Source organism: Ursus maritimus, unplaced genomic scaffold (genome assembly GCF_017311325.1).
Source record: "Ursus maritimus isolate PB19 unplaced genomic scaffold, ASM1731132v1 scaffold_5, whole genome shotgun sequence".
Classification (NCBI taxonomy): Eukaryota; Metazoa; Chordata; class Mammalia; order Carnivora; family Ursidae; genus Ursus; species Ursus maritimus.
In genome coordinates, this window is record NW_024426663.1 from 23,208,385 (window position 1) to 23,221,964 (window position 13,580).

Below are 13,580 nucleotides of genomic sequence, written 5' to 3' on the forward strand. Positions count from 1 at the left end.
AGCATATTTGCAGAAGAGGTCCAAGAAAAGCTGCCTTTGCTGTCATGGTCAAGAGAGGAGGAGGAGCAACTGCTGCCGGTGCTGGGGTTCAAGGAGGGATACGCTGGCGCCGGGCTCTGGGACTGAGTGAGGTACAGATGCGCCATCCGCAGATGCCGCAGCTGCTTGGGGCCCACGTGGACACTCTGCCTGAGTGTGTAATGAGCCAAGGGGACTCAAACCCAGCAGCTATTCCACATGCAGCAGAGTATATTCAAAGAGATGACAGGTGGGTGTCTCGGCATAACAGATTTGTCCTGGACTGTAAAGACAATGAACCTGATGTACTGTTTGTGGGGGACTCCATTGTGCAGTTGATGTACCAGTATGAAATATGGTGAGAGCTTTTTTCCCCACTTCATGCACGGAATTTTGGAACTGGAGGAGATGCAACAAGACTTACTTTATGCAGACTAAAGGATGGAGACCTGGAGAATATTAGCCTAAGGTCACTGTTGTCTGGGAGGGAACAAACAAGCATGAAAACATGGCAGAAGAGTAGCAGATGGAATTGAAGCCATCATACAACTTATCAACACAAGGTAGCCACAGGCCAAAATCTTTGTACTGGGTTTGTTTCCTTGAGGTGAGAAACCCAACCCTTTGAGGCGAAAGAATGCCAAGGTGAACCAACTCCTTACGGTTTCCCTGCTGAAGGTTGCCAGTGTTCAGTAGTGGATACAGATGGGGGCTTCGTGCACTCAGATGGCACCCTCCGCCGCCACCACACGTTTGATTTCCTGCATCTCACGGGAGGGTTTAGACAGAGTTCTACAAACCTCTGAATGAACTCATCATGCAGTTGTTGGAGGACACACCTGTGGAGAAACAAACCACCATTGCCTGACTAGCTCCCATCAGTTTTAAGAGCACCCAGGCTTCCTCAGATTAGTTAAATCGCTGGTACTACAGAATCCTTCTCGTAAGGCACTTTGCATTGTATAGAATGTTCCTGGATGTTCATATCTAGTGTTTGAAGGGCAGGAGGGATTTAAACTGGTCCTATACATAGAAGTTTGGTTTGGCATGGGATAAAAATTAGTCAAGGAAGATTGGGCCGGTGATGGGTATTAAGGAGGGCACATATAGCATGGTGCACTGGGTGTTACACCCAAGTAATGAATCATGGAACTTTACATCAAAAATTTGGGATGTACTGTATGGTGACTAACATAACATAATAAAAAATAATTATAAAATAAATAAATAAATTCATTTGAAACCAGAAGGGGACTTTTTAGTCACGTGTGACACATTCATTGAATTATCACTGTTTTCCCCAGGACAACATCAAGCCTAAATACTGAACAAAATGAAGACTTTTTTCTTGGCCTTTGTTTCTGTGGTTGATGTCATATACAGTAACAATCAGGATCACACCTATTTGGCTTTAAAACAGGTGACTTTTTGGGGCGCCTGGGTGGCTCAGTCGTTAAGTGTCTGCTTTCAGCTCGGCCTGAACCAGGGTCCTGGGATCGAGCCCCACATCAGGCTCCTCTGCTGGGAGCCTGCTTCTTCCTCTCCCACTCCCCCTGCTTGTGTTCCCTCTCTCGCTGGCTGTCTCTCTGTCAAATAAATAAATAAAATCTTTAAAAACAAACAAACATACAGCATCAGATTGGACATGATTTTCATTCAGATAAGGGGGATGTTATAGACACAAATGAATTTGTTCCACTCTCTTAATCTTTCCTATGTTTAGCAGTGGAAGATAGGTTTTGCCCCATTTGGGGGACTCTATGGAACGTATTATATTTATGCTGCTGAATACCATGTCTATAATAAACCCATGCATACTGCTTTTCCTCCCTGTTTCCCCTCATCCCCATCTCCATTTTTTCGTTTGTTTCTTTTGTTTTGTTTTGTTTTTTGGGTCCTTGTTGACATTATAGGTTTTTAACATATTTTTGACTTAGGAGTTCTGCTTCTGGAAGTATAAGTCCCCAGCGAATTACTGTCATGATGTGTAATTCATTCTTGTGTGGTGTTCTGTGCATGGAGTCTGTGTAGTGCTATCTATATTCAGAGTTCTGGTTTGTTTTGTTTTTCCCTTAAAACGTGTTACAGTTTCCTTTTTTTGAAAAAAAAAATCAGAATTCTGTTTCCCATTCCTTAAGCCCTGACATATTTCAAGTTTTATAGTATCTTAAGATGTATGTTTTACTTTTTTATTGGCTTAATTTTTAAATTATATCAGTTCAGAAAAATTTGGCCTTTTTTCATGGGGAAACAAATGGAGCTGCTCTTCAGAATAGACATTCTATCTTGATCCCATCATTTTAGTGAAAAAGAACTAGGTTTATTTAACTTTCTGGGTTTCTCCTTAATGTATTTTCATCTGAGAATTTCTTTCAAGAGAGCTCTTTGTAATCTTAATGGTTTGCTTGAATTACAAGAACTGCCATTTAAAAAAGAATGGGACAATGCATGGTTTATTGTTCAGTATACCTGTGGAATATGTACAAACTGGATCTACAAACAAGTATGTTAAACTGGACCAGGTGGGTGTTGAAATAACCTATTAAAATATGCTCTACACTAATTCTGCTTGATGTTCAAGTTCAGTAACTAAGCATATGTTTTATGTTTTGCTTGCAAGGAAAATGACAATGCTTTTGTGTGTTGGAGGGGAGTTGCTGATTTGTGCAAAAGCCACTTCTGATTGAGAGGGATAGAACCTGGGCTGGTGTTTTTCTTGTGAAACCTCTTTCTAGGATTTTTTTTTTTTTGGCCTTTTTTTAAAAAATACATTTCTAAATGTATCATGTCTTCATTAACAACAAAAAAAGACATGCCATGTTTACTAAACCTGTTTACTGCACTAAAATTTCCTTAAAAGAAAAAAAAAAAAAAGAACAAGAGTGCTCTAAAGATACTGAGCTATTTTCAAAGACACAGAGGTGCTAATGGGGGACATATCATGTCTTTTCAGAGTGTGCTTTATGAATAAACCGAAAACTTTATGGCCTCCTTTATAACAAAAAATCTAAGCAATTTAAACGGTTTTAATAAAACCAAATCATATTTTAAACAGGTGTCGGTATCGCTATGTCCTAGGCCAACCCCATATGTATTTTAAAAATAATTTCTAGAGATTCCATGCAAATGAGTCAGAGAAGTAAAAGTTATCAAGAAATTTGTGCAATTTAACATGTTTTGTTTTGTTTTTTTCATTTGTTAAGTTTTTGGGGCAAATTTACTGAGAACAAATGAGATATAGGAAATAAGGAGGGGTGCCGGGGTGGCTCAGTCGTTAAGCATCTGCCTTCAGCTCAGGGCGTGATCCCAGAGTCCTGGGATCGAGCCCCGCATCGGGCTCCTCCGCTGGGAGCCTGCTTCTTTCTCTCCCACTCCCCCTGCTTGTGTTCCCTCTCTCGCTGGCTGTCTCTCTCTGTCAAATAAATAAGTAAAATCGTTAAAAAAAAAAAGGAAATAAGGAAAGAAGTGGGAGAAGGGGCAGGGAGAAGAGAGGAAAAGGCATCAAGCACTTTGACCAAAGTCATTTTGAAACAATACTTAATAAATTGAATATACATGAACTTTTACTCTCTTCCTACAACTACTGTTCACATTATGTGTAATATAAACATTTTTACATTTGTGAAAATTTTTCTAAAACATACATTATTCTAAATCATAATTTGAAATATTTTAGTGATAATATATAGCTTTTAGAACTAGTGAATCAAGTTAGATTATGTAACTAGTCCCCCTAAAATAAATACATCTTTTTCTTTAAAGATTTTATTTATTTATTTGTTTATTTTAGAGAGAGAGAGTGCAGGGGGAGGGGCCGATGGAGAGGGAGAGAGAGAATCTCAAGCAGACTCTGCGCTGAGCCCAGAGCCCAGTGCAGTGCTTGATCCTACCACCCTGAGATCATGACATGAGTCAAAATCAAGAGTTGGATACTTAACCAACTGAGCCACCCAGGCATCCCATAAATACATCTTTTATATGTAATCATTGGAAACTCAAAATGAGGAGAGAAAACTAAATGTTATAAAATTTTGGATGTATTTCTTATGTCAATATGTATTTTTTATTTGTATTTGTTTTGGTTGTGATGGAAAAAAGCACTGTATATCTTAAAAGAAAAACTTGCAAGAAAATAATTTTCAGAACAGGAAAATGAAATTAGACATTTCAATTAGACATTTCAGTTAGACATTTTCTTTCTGTGTATATTTTCTCTTTGCTATTTTGAACTCGTGAAAAATGGAATTTAAAGTTTTCTGCCAAACATAAACTATCTTTTTTTTCTGAGCTAATGTGTATTTTTCTGAGCTACTTATTAAAAATTCTGAGCTAATCCTTATCTTTCTGAAATGATACCATTTTGTCATGTTCAAGCAGATGAAGGTAACCCACTTAGCTGCTTTTTCTACAATTACCCTGTATTTAAGCAACGTACATGTTAATAGAAATAGAAAAACTTGCAAAATATCATTGGGAAAAGAAATGTCTGTCTCGGAGAGAGTGCCTCCATAGGTACGGAAGTATTATAAATAACTTAATAATGCATTCTATCTCACTGATCCTAGTCACAAATATCCACTCTTCCACACAGAAGTTTTTGAGTAAGGTGAAATATATTATTAATCCAAAGTGGCTATTTCTATAACCTTTATCAATGGTGGGAAATGGCTTATCATTTTCATACTTGCAATTAAGGCTCCTTTGAAAAAAAAAATCTAGTATCTATGCCAACCTAAGTAGAAGAGAAAACTAGAAGTGGGACTTTGATATTGATTAAACTTTTATTATTCAAGAGATAGTCCGATCTACATGAATCCTTTTCTTATCATTGCCTCTGAGAGATTAGAGTTTTTAACACTTAATCATTAATATTACTTTAGGTTTCAGTAGTATAGGAGATGAGTTTTGTCTCCTTATCAGAAAATCGGCTCAGCAGATTTTGAATGCAAGCCGACTATATAACTCTGACAGTGCAGCCACTAACCGTAGCTGATTTATACATAAGTAGCTACCTAACCAATGGTGATTGAACCATATTTTCCTGGGCACTTAAAATTTGGATGGTTAAAGAATGAATTATTTAGTTCTGGTGGGTCAAAAGCAATTATTATATGCATATATAATGAAAAGCCAGTTCACAGATGAATAACTGTAGATTTTCATGGGTACTGTTTATTAGGTTAAGACCCTCTTGTATAATATTAGTTTTTTGAATATTCTAGATTCTAATTATAAATGGGTGATGACTTTTGTTAATTTATTTTTTACTTTGTTGTTTTTATTTCTCAATCTATTATGAAAAATCGTGTGTTTTTTCTTCATTCTATTAATATAGGGTATTACAGTGATCACTTTTCCAATATTAAGCCGGCCTTGCATTCCTGAGATAAATGCCACTTGTAAGGATGTTTTATATACTCTTTTATTATACTACTAGATTTATTTGCTAATATATGTTTTAAGGATTATTGATTATGAAGGGAAATTGGTTTGTAATACCTTGTAATTTTTGTCTGGTTGTGCTATCAGAGTTGTTTTGGATACATAAACTGAATTTAGAAGTATTCCATTCTCCCCACCTCTTTGAAAGAGTTCTATACACTGTAGATATTATTTTTTCTTTAAATTTCTTATAGAATTTATTAGTGAAACCATTAAAATTGGTGTTTTTATACTGTAAAAGTATTGATGATTCAATTACTTTCAAAGTTATAGGGCTGTTTAGCTTCATATTTCAGATTGTGTCAGTTTTGTTTATTAGTGCAATTCAAGGAATTTGTCTTTTATCTAAGTTGTCATATTAAATTTTCTTATAATATTATTAGCCTTTTAATTTCTGTGATTTCCTTCTAATGATATCTCCACTTTAATACCTAATATCAATTATTTGTATCTCCCTTCTATCTTGATTAGTACAGTGAGATGTTTATTACCTGAATTTATGTTTTCAAAGAAACACTTTTACTGTATTAATTTATCTACTTTGTCTGGATTCTGATACGCTGTGTGTTTCCTTCTTCTTGATATAATATCAATTTTATTTATTTTGAGTTGATATTTAGATGAAATTTTGGATTTAGAGTTAATGCTGGAATAGATTCAGGCTTTGAGGGATGTTGAGACAGCATAAATGTAATTTGAGCACAAGAAGGACATTAGTATTTCAACAGTAAAGAGAAGACTGTACTGAGTTGAATAGTTTCCCCAAAATTTATATCCACCTAGAATCTGTGAATGTGACTGGCATGATCTGAATACTGTTTTACCCCCAAATTATGTGTTGAAATTCTACCCCTCAAGGTTGATGGTATTATGGATTGATATTAATGCTGGCATTAAGGATGGAACCTTCATGAATGGGATTAGTATTTTCATAAATGAGACCCCACAGAGATCCTGAGTCCCTTTTACCATGTGGGAAACACTGAAGAGGCACAAACTTTTAACCGGAAGACAGCCTTTACCAGAGCAGAAGCATACTGTTGCCTTGATCCTGGACTTCCAAGCTTCTAGAACTATGAGAAATAAATTTCTATGGATTATAAGCCACCCAGTATGTAATATTTTCTGATAGCAGCCTGAACAGAGTGATATATTACTCTATATAATTATTAGACAGTGACCTTGTTTGGAAATAGGGTGTTTGCAGAGGTAGCCAAGTTAAGGTAATTTAATGCAGGTTTAGGATGGGTCTTAAATGCATTTTAACTGTTGTCCTTGTAAGAAGTGAAAAAATTTGGACACAAATACTCATGGTGAATGCTTTGTGATGATGGAGGCAAATATTGCAGTAATATATCTACAAGGCAACAAATACTAAGGATTGCCAGCAACTATAGAAGCTAGGAAAAGGCAAAGGATTCTCCTCTAGAGCTTTCAGAGAAAGGGTGGCCCTGCCAACACCTTGATTTTTGGATTTCTAGCCTCAAAAACTGTGAGATAATAAATTTCTGTTTTAAGTCTACAAATGTGTGTTACTTTATTACAATGACAGTCCTAGGAAACTATGCAATCTCTTTTATGGTCTTAAGTTTTCGGACTGCCCTTACAAGCAGCAATAGTTAAATTTTCTTTTCATCAAAATTGAAGATCTGGGCCTTTCAAATGCAGAATTTATCTAATTTACATTTAACATTATTATTGGTATAGTTAGACTTATATCTACTATTCTTTGCAAAGTTTTCATTTATTCTGCCTATAGTATGTTTCTTTTCTTTTTTTGCATTTGATATTGTTTTAATATTTTATTTATTTATTCATTTATTTATATTTTTTCTAGAGAGAGAGATGGGGAGTGGCAGAAGGATAGGGAGAGAACCTTAAGCAGCCTCCGCACCAAGCATGTGAGCCCAAAGTGGGGCTATATCTCATGACCTTAAGATCATGGCGTGAGTCAGATGGTCCATTGACTAAGCCACCAAGGCTCCCCTGTTTTGGTATTTTATTTTATTTCATTTTATTTTTATTTTTATTTATTTTTTATTTATTTTTAAATATTTTATTTTATTATTTGACAGAGAAAGAGAGAGGAGGAGAGAGAGAGCAGCAGAGGGAGAGGGAGAAGCAGGCTCCTTGCTGTGCTGGGAGTCCGATTCCGGGCTCAATCCCAGGACTCTGGGATCATGACCTGAGCTGAAGGCAGATGCTTAACTAACTGAGCCACCCAGGCATCCCCTTATTTCCTTTTATACCTTAACTAAAATGGTGGTTATAAACTGCTTTACTATTTTTTAATGCTTATGCTACAAATCATAGCACTCATTCAAAAAGTATATATTTTTTCATCATGAGTAATGCAATTTATTCTTTACAGCAATGCAAGTGTCTTTGAAAAAAATTATTATATGGAGGAAACACAAGCAGGGGGAGTGGGAGAGGAAGAAGCAGGCTCACAGCAGAGGAGCCTGATGTGGGACTCGATCCCATAACGCCAGGATCACGCCCTGAGCTGAAGGCAGACGCTTAACCGCTGTGCCACCCAGGCGTCCCTCTCAATATTTTTTTTAAACATTGAGAGAAAACAAATTTTAAAAGTACATGGGAAATCGGGGCACCTGGGTAGCGCAGTGGTTAGGCATCTGCCTTCGGCTCAGGGCGTGATCCCGGCGTTATGGGATAGAGCCCCACATCAGGCTCCTCCACTAAGAGCCTGCTTCTTCCTCTCCCACTCCCCCTGCTTGTGTTCCCTCTCTCGCTGGCTGTCTCTCTCTGTCAAATAAATAAATAAAATCTTTAAAAAAAAAAAAGTACATGGGAAATCACTCTATAAGTAGCAAAATGCTACATAGATATTTTTAATGCCTTATTAAATAATGTTAGGTAATTTGAAAGCAAGTAGAATTACTAAATTAGAATTAATTTATAGTTTACAAACCTGTTGAAAGTAAATTCTATCAATGAACATGCACCTCTAGTTATAATGGTAAACATTAATAACTCCCTCTAATCTCCTTAGTAATTATGGTAACTAAGAAAGACAGTACATTCTAGGAATTATATCAATTCTTTATTCATTGATTTAAAGTCACTGCATACTTATTTCATATTGCAAAAGTTATGTTTTATAAATCTGTCTACCTTATTACTAGATTATGAACTCCACAATAAAAGGTTGGAAAAATATAATATTTTTGGCATGACTAGTGGCTAGTTCCATAATAGGAAAACTATGGAATAATTTATATGGAATATAAACAATTGATAGCTAAATATCTTAAAATATAATTGCATGATGTCAATAAAAATGTGAACCCCAAGGTTAATAACAATTTTTTAAAAATTTGAGCCTCCATTATATACTGGTCAGTGTTCAGATGTTTCTGTCACCTTTATAATAACTCTGTGTTAGTTATTATTTTACCATTTAGAAAAAGACTGCATCTCCAAGAGAATAAACCACTTTCCCAAGAGAGCAAAATGAAAAATAATGACATTTGTGAAATTCTTGGTCATTTTAATTGGGACATATAAAATATAAGAAAAGGGGCAAAAGATATGATTATAGTTGGTGGCAGCATAACCAGTGATGTATAAATGCTATTTTTCCTCATTCCGTATGCAATAACATCTACCCAGCAGCAGCCACAGCAAAGCAGAGGTTGGCAAACTAAGGTGTGAGGACCAGAGCCAGTCTTTTGCCCATTTTTGTTAGTCCATGAGCTCTTATGGTTTCCATACTTTTAAATGATTGGGGAAAAAAAAATTAAAAACAATATTTGGTGAGACAAGGGATTATAAAAAATTCACATTTCAGTTTCCATAAATAAAGTTTTATTGGAACAGAGCCATGCCATTTGTTTATGTGTTATTTATAGCTGATTTTGCACAATAATGGCAGTACTGAATAGATACAACAGACTGTAGGGCTCATAAAGCATAAAATATTTAATGTCTGGCCCTTAACAGACAAAGTTTGTCAACTCCTTCTCTAAAATATTTATTATTCTGTGTGTAAGTGCATTTATAATAATGTGTATATGTATGCATACGTTTAAAAATATAGCATCATATATATATATGATAAGAAAGTATTTTCCCTTGCTGTAATAACTATTTTATTTTCAAGTGAACATTGCCTCATTTGATATTCCCAATTTGTATTTGAGGTGTTGGAACCATTGGATTAGATATTTGTTCATTTGAAAAGGAGAATACACGAGGGTATTGGAATAAAGCTACTGCCGTTAACCTGTCCAGATCATTCTATCTTGATTCCAGATGCAATAAAAGGCAGCCTGACATTTAGAATTACTCTGATACCTTATATCTGCACATAGCTTTATAACATATTCATTCAGAAGTTAATCCTATAATACATGCATAATTATAATTTAGACCGTCTTTTTGCAGCTGTTTCAACCACTGTTTTCCTAATAGTAGGAAAAAAATCTGAGCTTTTAAGTTGCTTAGTTGTCAAAGAGATTACAGCTGTAAAGGTGTTTTCCTATAACATTTGGAGAGGTGTCTACAAAATACCAAAGCAACAACAACGATTTGGTAATTGAGGCAAATATTAATAAACTTAAGTATTTTCTTGAATTGGCAAGCTTTTTGTTTCAATTGCTAATATATTTATGACAGTACTAAAAAGACATGTGACAATACAAAACCCAAAAATAATTAAAGATATATTTCAAAAATTGTCCAATTTAGTGATATTTTCAAATTTTTATTTTCTTAGTAGGCTAAGATGCATACTTAGTCAAAAAATAAGTACATGAACGATCAAAGTATAGGGTAAAACTTTGATCTGTTGGAAGTCATACTTGTCTTATGTTTTCTTTCATTTAATTGTTGATAATATTAAAAGTCGGTCTTTTTCTTCTGGATATGATTACAGAAAGTAAGAGGAAATATGTATATATCTTTAAAAAGGGACTTACAGGAATATGTACATTCCAGTTACTTATGAAATGGATCAGTACTTTAATATGTGGTCAAATTATATTTAAGAAAGATTACAAATATATTTCTAGGGAAATGAGATAATGTACTAACTCCAGAAGGGACTTCTAAGCAATATTGATCTCTATATAAGGTAAATTGTCATATTATTAATTGAAAGGAATAGTAACAATATTTTAAGCAGCTATTTTGTTGGGAAACCTAAATGTTTAATAAGTCTTTATGTAACATGTTCTTTTATTTTAAGATTGAGGAAGTTTTGAAATTTACAAAATGTAGATACAAAAACAAGAGATCAAAAAAGGTATAGCCACTTTCAAATATCAGGTAATTTATAAAGTAGTAAATATTTTTCTAAATACAAATATGAATATAGCTATTGTATTACCAAATGATAATATTTGAATTCTGGCTTCAGAGTCCATGTATAACCACTCTTTACTACCTTTCAAAAATTAATACATTTTTTTTAAGATTTTATTTATTTGTCAGAGCGAAAGAGTGAGCACGAGCAGGGAGAGCTGCAGACAGAGCAGGCAGAGGGAGAAGCAGGCTCCTGGCTGAGCATGAAGCCTGATGCGGGACTCAATCCCAGAACCCTGGGATTATGATCTGAGCTGAAGGCAGAAGCTTAACTGACTGAGCCACCGAGGCATCCCCCAAAATTAATATTTTTCTATTGAAGTCAATAGAAATAGAAAGCATGTGAAAAGATATATGTAATTCTCATATTGATAATAACATAAGATATTCATTTTCTGATACACAATTCTGAATTCTGTGTTGTCAGTGATTCTTATTGAATTCAAATTCTTATTTGAATAAGAAAGGCTTGTGAGTTTTATAAACAAAAGTTATGGCAACATAAATCTATCCTGGGCCTAGAAACCGCCCCCTGCAGCAGCAACAAGCACCCCTAGTGTCCAGATCTTGGTTTCTAATACTGTTTCCCAGTGAAAGGAACCTGAGCTCCTGGAAGAAATGGCTGATTACAGGACTCAGGGCAATATATACAAAAGGAGACTGGAGTACCGTATAATGTCAGAAAGAAAAAAAGTGCCATCAAACAAGGAAGACAAAACATCACAATGGTGGAGGTATCTGAAAGGAACACAGTAGCCAACTAAATAGTTCTCAGTGGCCAAAGCAGGAACAATTTGAGCAATAAAGTAGTGGTGGGTTATAACTCAAAGTATAAAATAAGTATCACTGAGTCCATACTGATATAAACAAATTATTGCATAAATAAATGGGAGAAGAGACAAATGTCCCATGCAGAATAATGACAAATGATTGATGTAGATAGTCTGTCCCCAAAGAGATAGAATACAACTCTACTTCTTACGTGTGGGCTGTGGCACAGAGTGACCTCTTTCCAAACGGTATAGCATAGAGAAAAGGGGGAAATAGTAACTTTACTATGGAGAAATCTGACAAATACTACCCAGACAGGTGATCAATGTCAACACTGATAAATCATCTTGAGAGTATGTATGTACTCTTGATATGATGCAATGAAAATAGCATTTTAACTCCATGGTTTTCCTTCTACAAACCCGTATCTCCAGGCTACTCATGAGAAAAAATATCAGACAATTCCAGGTTGAGGGCTATCCTTAAAAATACCTCACCAAAACTGTCAGTTTTCTCAAAACTGTCAAAATGATGAGAAACAATGGAAGTCTGAGAAACTGTCACAGCAAAAGTAGCCTAAGGAGACCTGATGACTAAATATAATGTTGTAACCTGTATGGGATCTTGGAAAAGAATGAGGACATTGAGTAAAACTAAGGAGTGTGAGGTGGAAAAAAAAAAAGTAGTTTAATTAATAAAAATCTAACAATATTAATTCATTAGTTCATTCAGTTGTGACAAATGTACAATACTAATGTAAGATGCTAATAATAGGGGAAACTAGATGTGGAGTATGTGGGGATTCTCTGTTCTATCATCAGAATTATGCTAAAAATCTAAAACTATTCTAAAAGGAAAACATTTATTTTAAAAATCACCACCAATTTCAGCAATGAAATTTCATGCAAAATCCAATTCTAAAATTATGTATATTCTTATTGTGGCTATATGAGATAGGTACTATTGGTATTTATGTTTTACAGGTAGTAATTGAGGTACAAACACTCTAAATAATCTGCCCAATCTCAAAAAACTAGTAAAGAGAAGAGCTGAGATTTGAAATCATGAAGTATGACTTGAGAGTTCACATTCTCAACTGGTATTTTGTATTCGTTCTTATTTATTGCACAAAGTATTTTACTTCCAAACAAACACACACACGTTCAATGATTTCTTAGTCATCAAAATCTAGCCATGGTCAGACATCAACTGTTTCATCAGGATTTAGGATTTAGACTAAGATATAGTAACAATTAAGAAAATCAAATTATTACAATGGCAAAATGTTCTCAAGGATGATTTAACATATAAAATAAATCAATGTTATACAGCTTGTTAACAGAATGAAGGATAAACTGACATCATTTGACAAAATCCAACATTCTTTCATGATAAAAAAAAAAAAGCTCTCAACAAATAGGAATAAAAGAAAAGTACCTCAAAATAATAAAAGCCATATATGAAAAGCTCATAAGTCCTCACATCCAATGGTGAAAGACGGAAAGCTTTTCCTATAAGGTCAGGAACAAGTTTAGTTAATAAATAAGGATCTCTACGCTCGCCACTTCTGTTGAACACAGCACAAGAACCAGCCAGGGCAATTAGACAAACAAAACAAAACAAAACAAAAAACCAAATCCAAATTGGAAAGCGAGAAGTAAACAATCATGAAGAAGACAAGATCTTATATACAGAAACCCTTAAGATTCCACCACTGTTAAAACTAATGAGCAATTTCAGTTTAGTTGCAGAATACAAAATCAAACAAAAATCAGTTCTGTTTCTACACACTAACAATGAATGATCTGAAGAAGAAATCAAGAAAACGTTTATTTACAGTATCATCAAAAGGAATAAAATATTTAGAAATAAATATAATCCAGGGACACAAGGTATATAACAGTGAATACTACAAATCATTGCTAAAAGAAATCAAAGGAGAAACAAATAAATGTAAAGATCCTATGTTCATGGATTGGAACTCGATATTGTTTAATTATCCATACTACCCAATGTGATTTACA

General features: G+C 34.7%; 1 pseudogene; it reads left to right on the forward strand.

Annotated features, from left to right (window-relative positions):
- The first annotated feature begins 200 nt into the window (after positions 1-200).
- LOC103672145 lies at positions 201-886 on the forward strand (annotated as a pseudogene).
- The last annotated feature ends 12,694 nt before the right edge of the window (positions 887-13,580 follow it).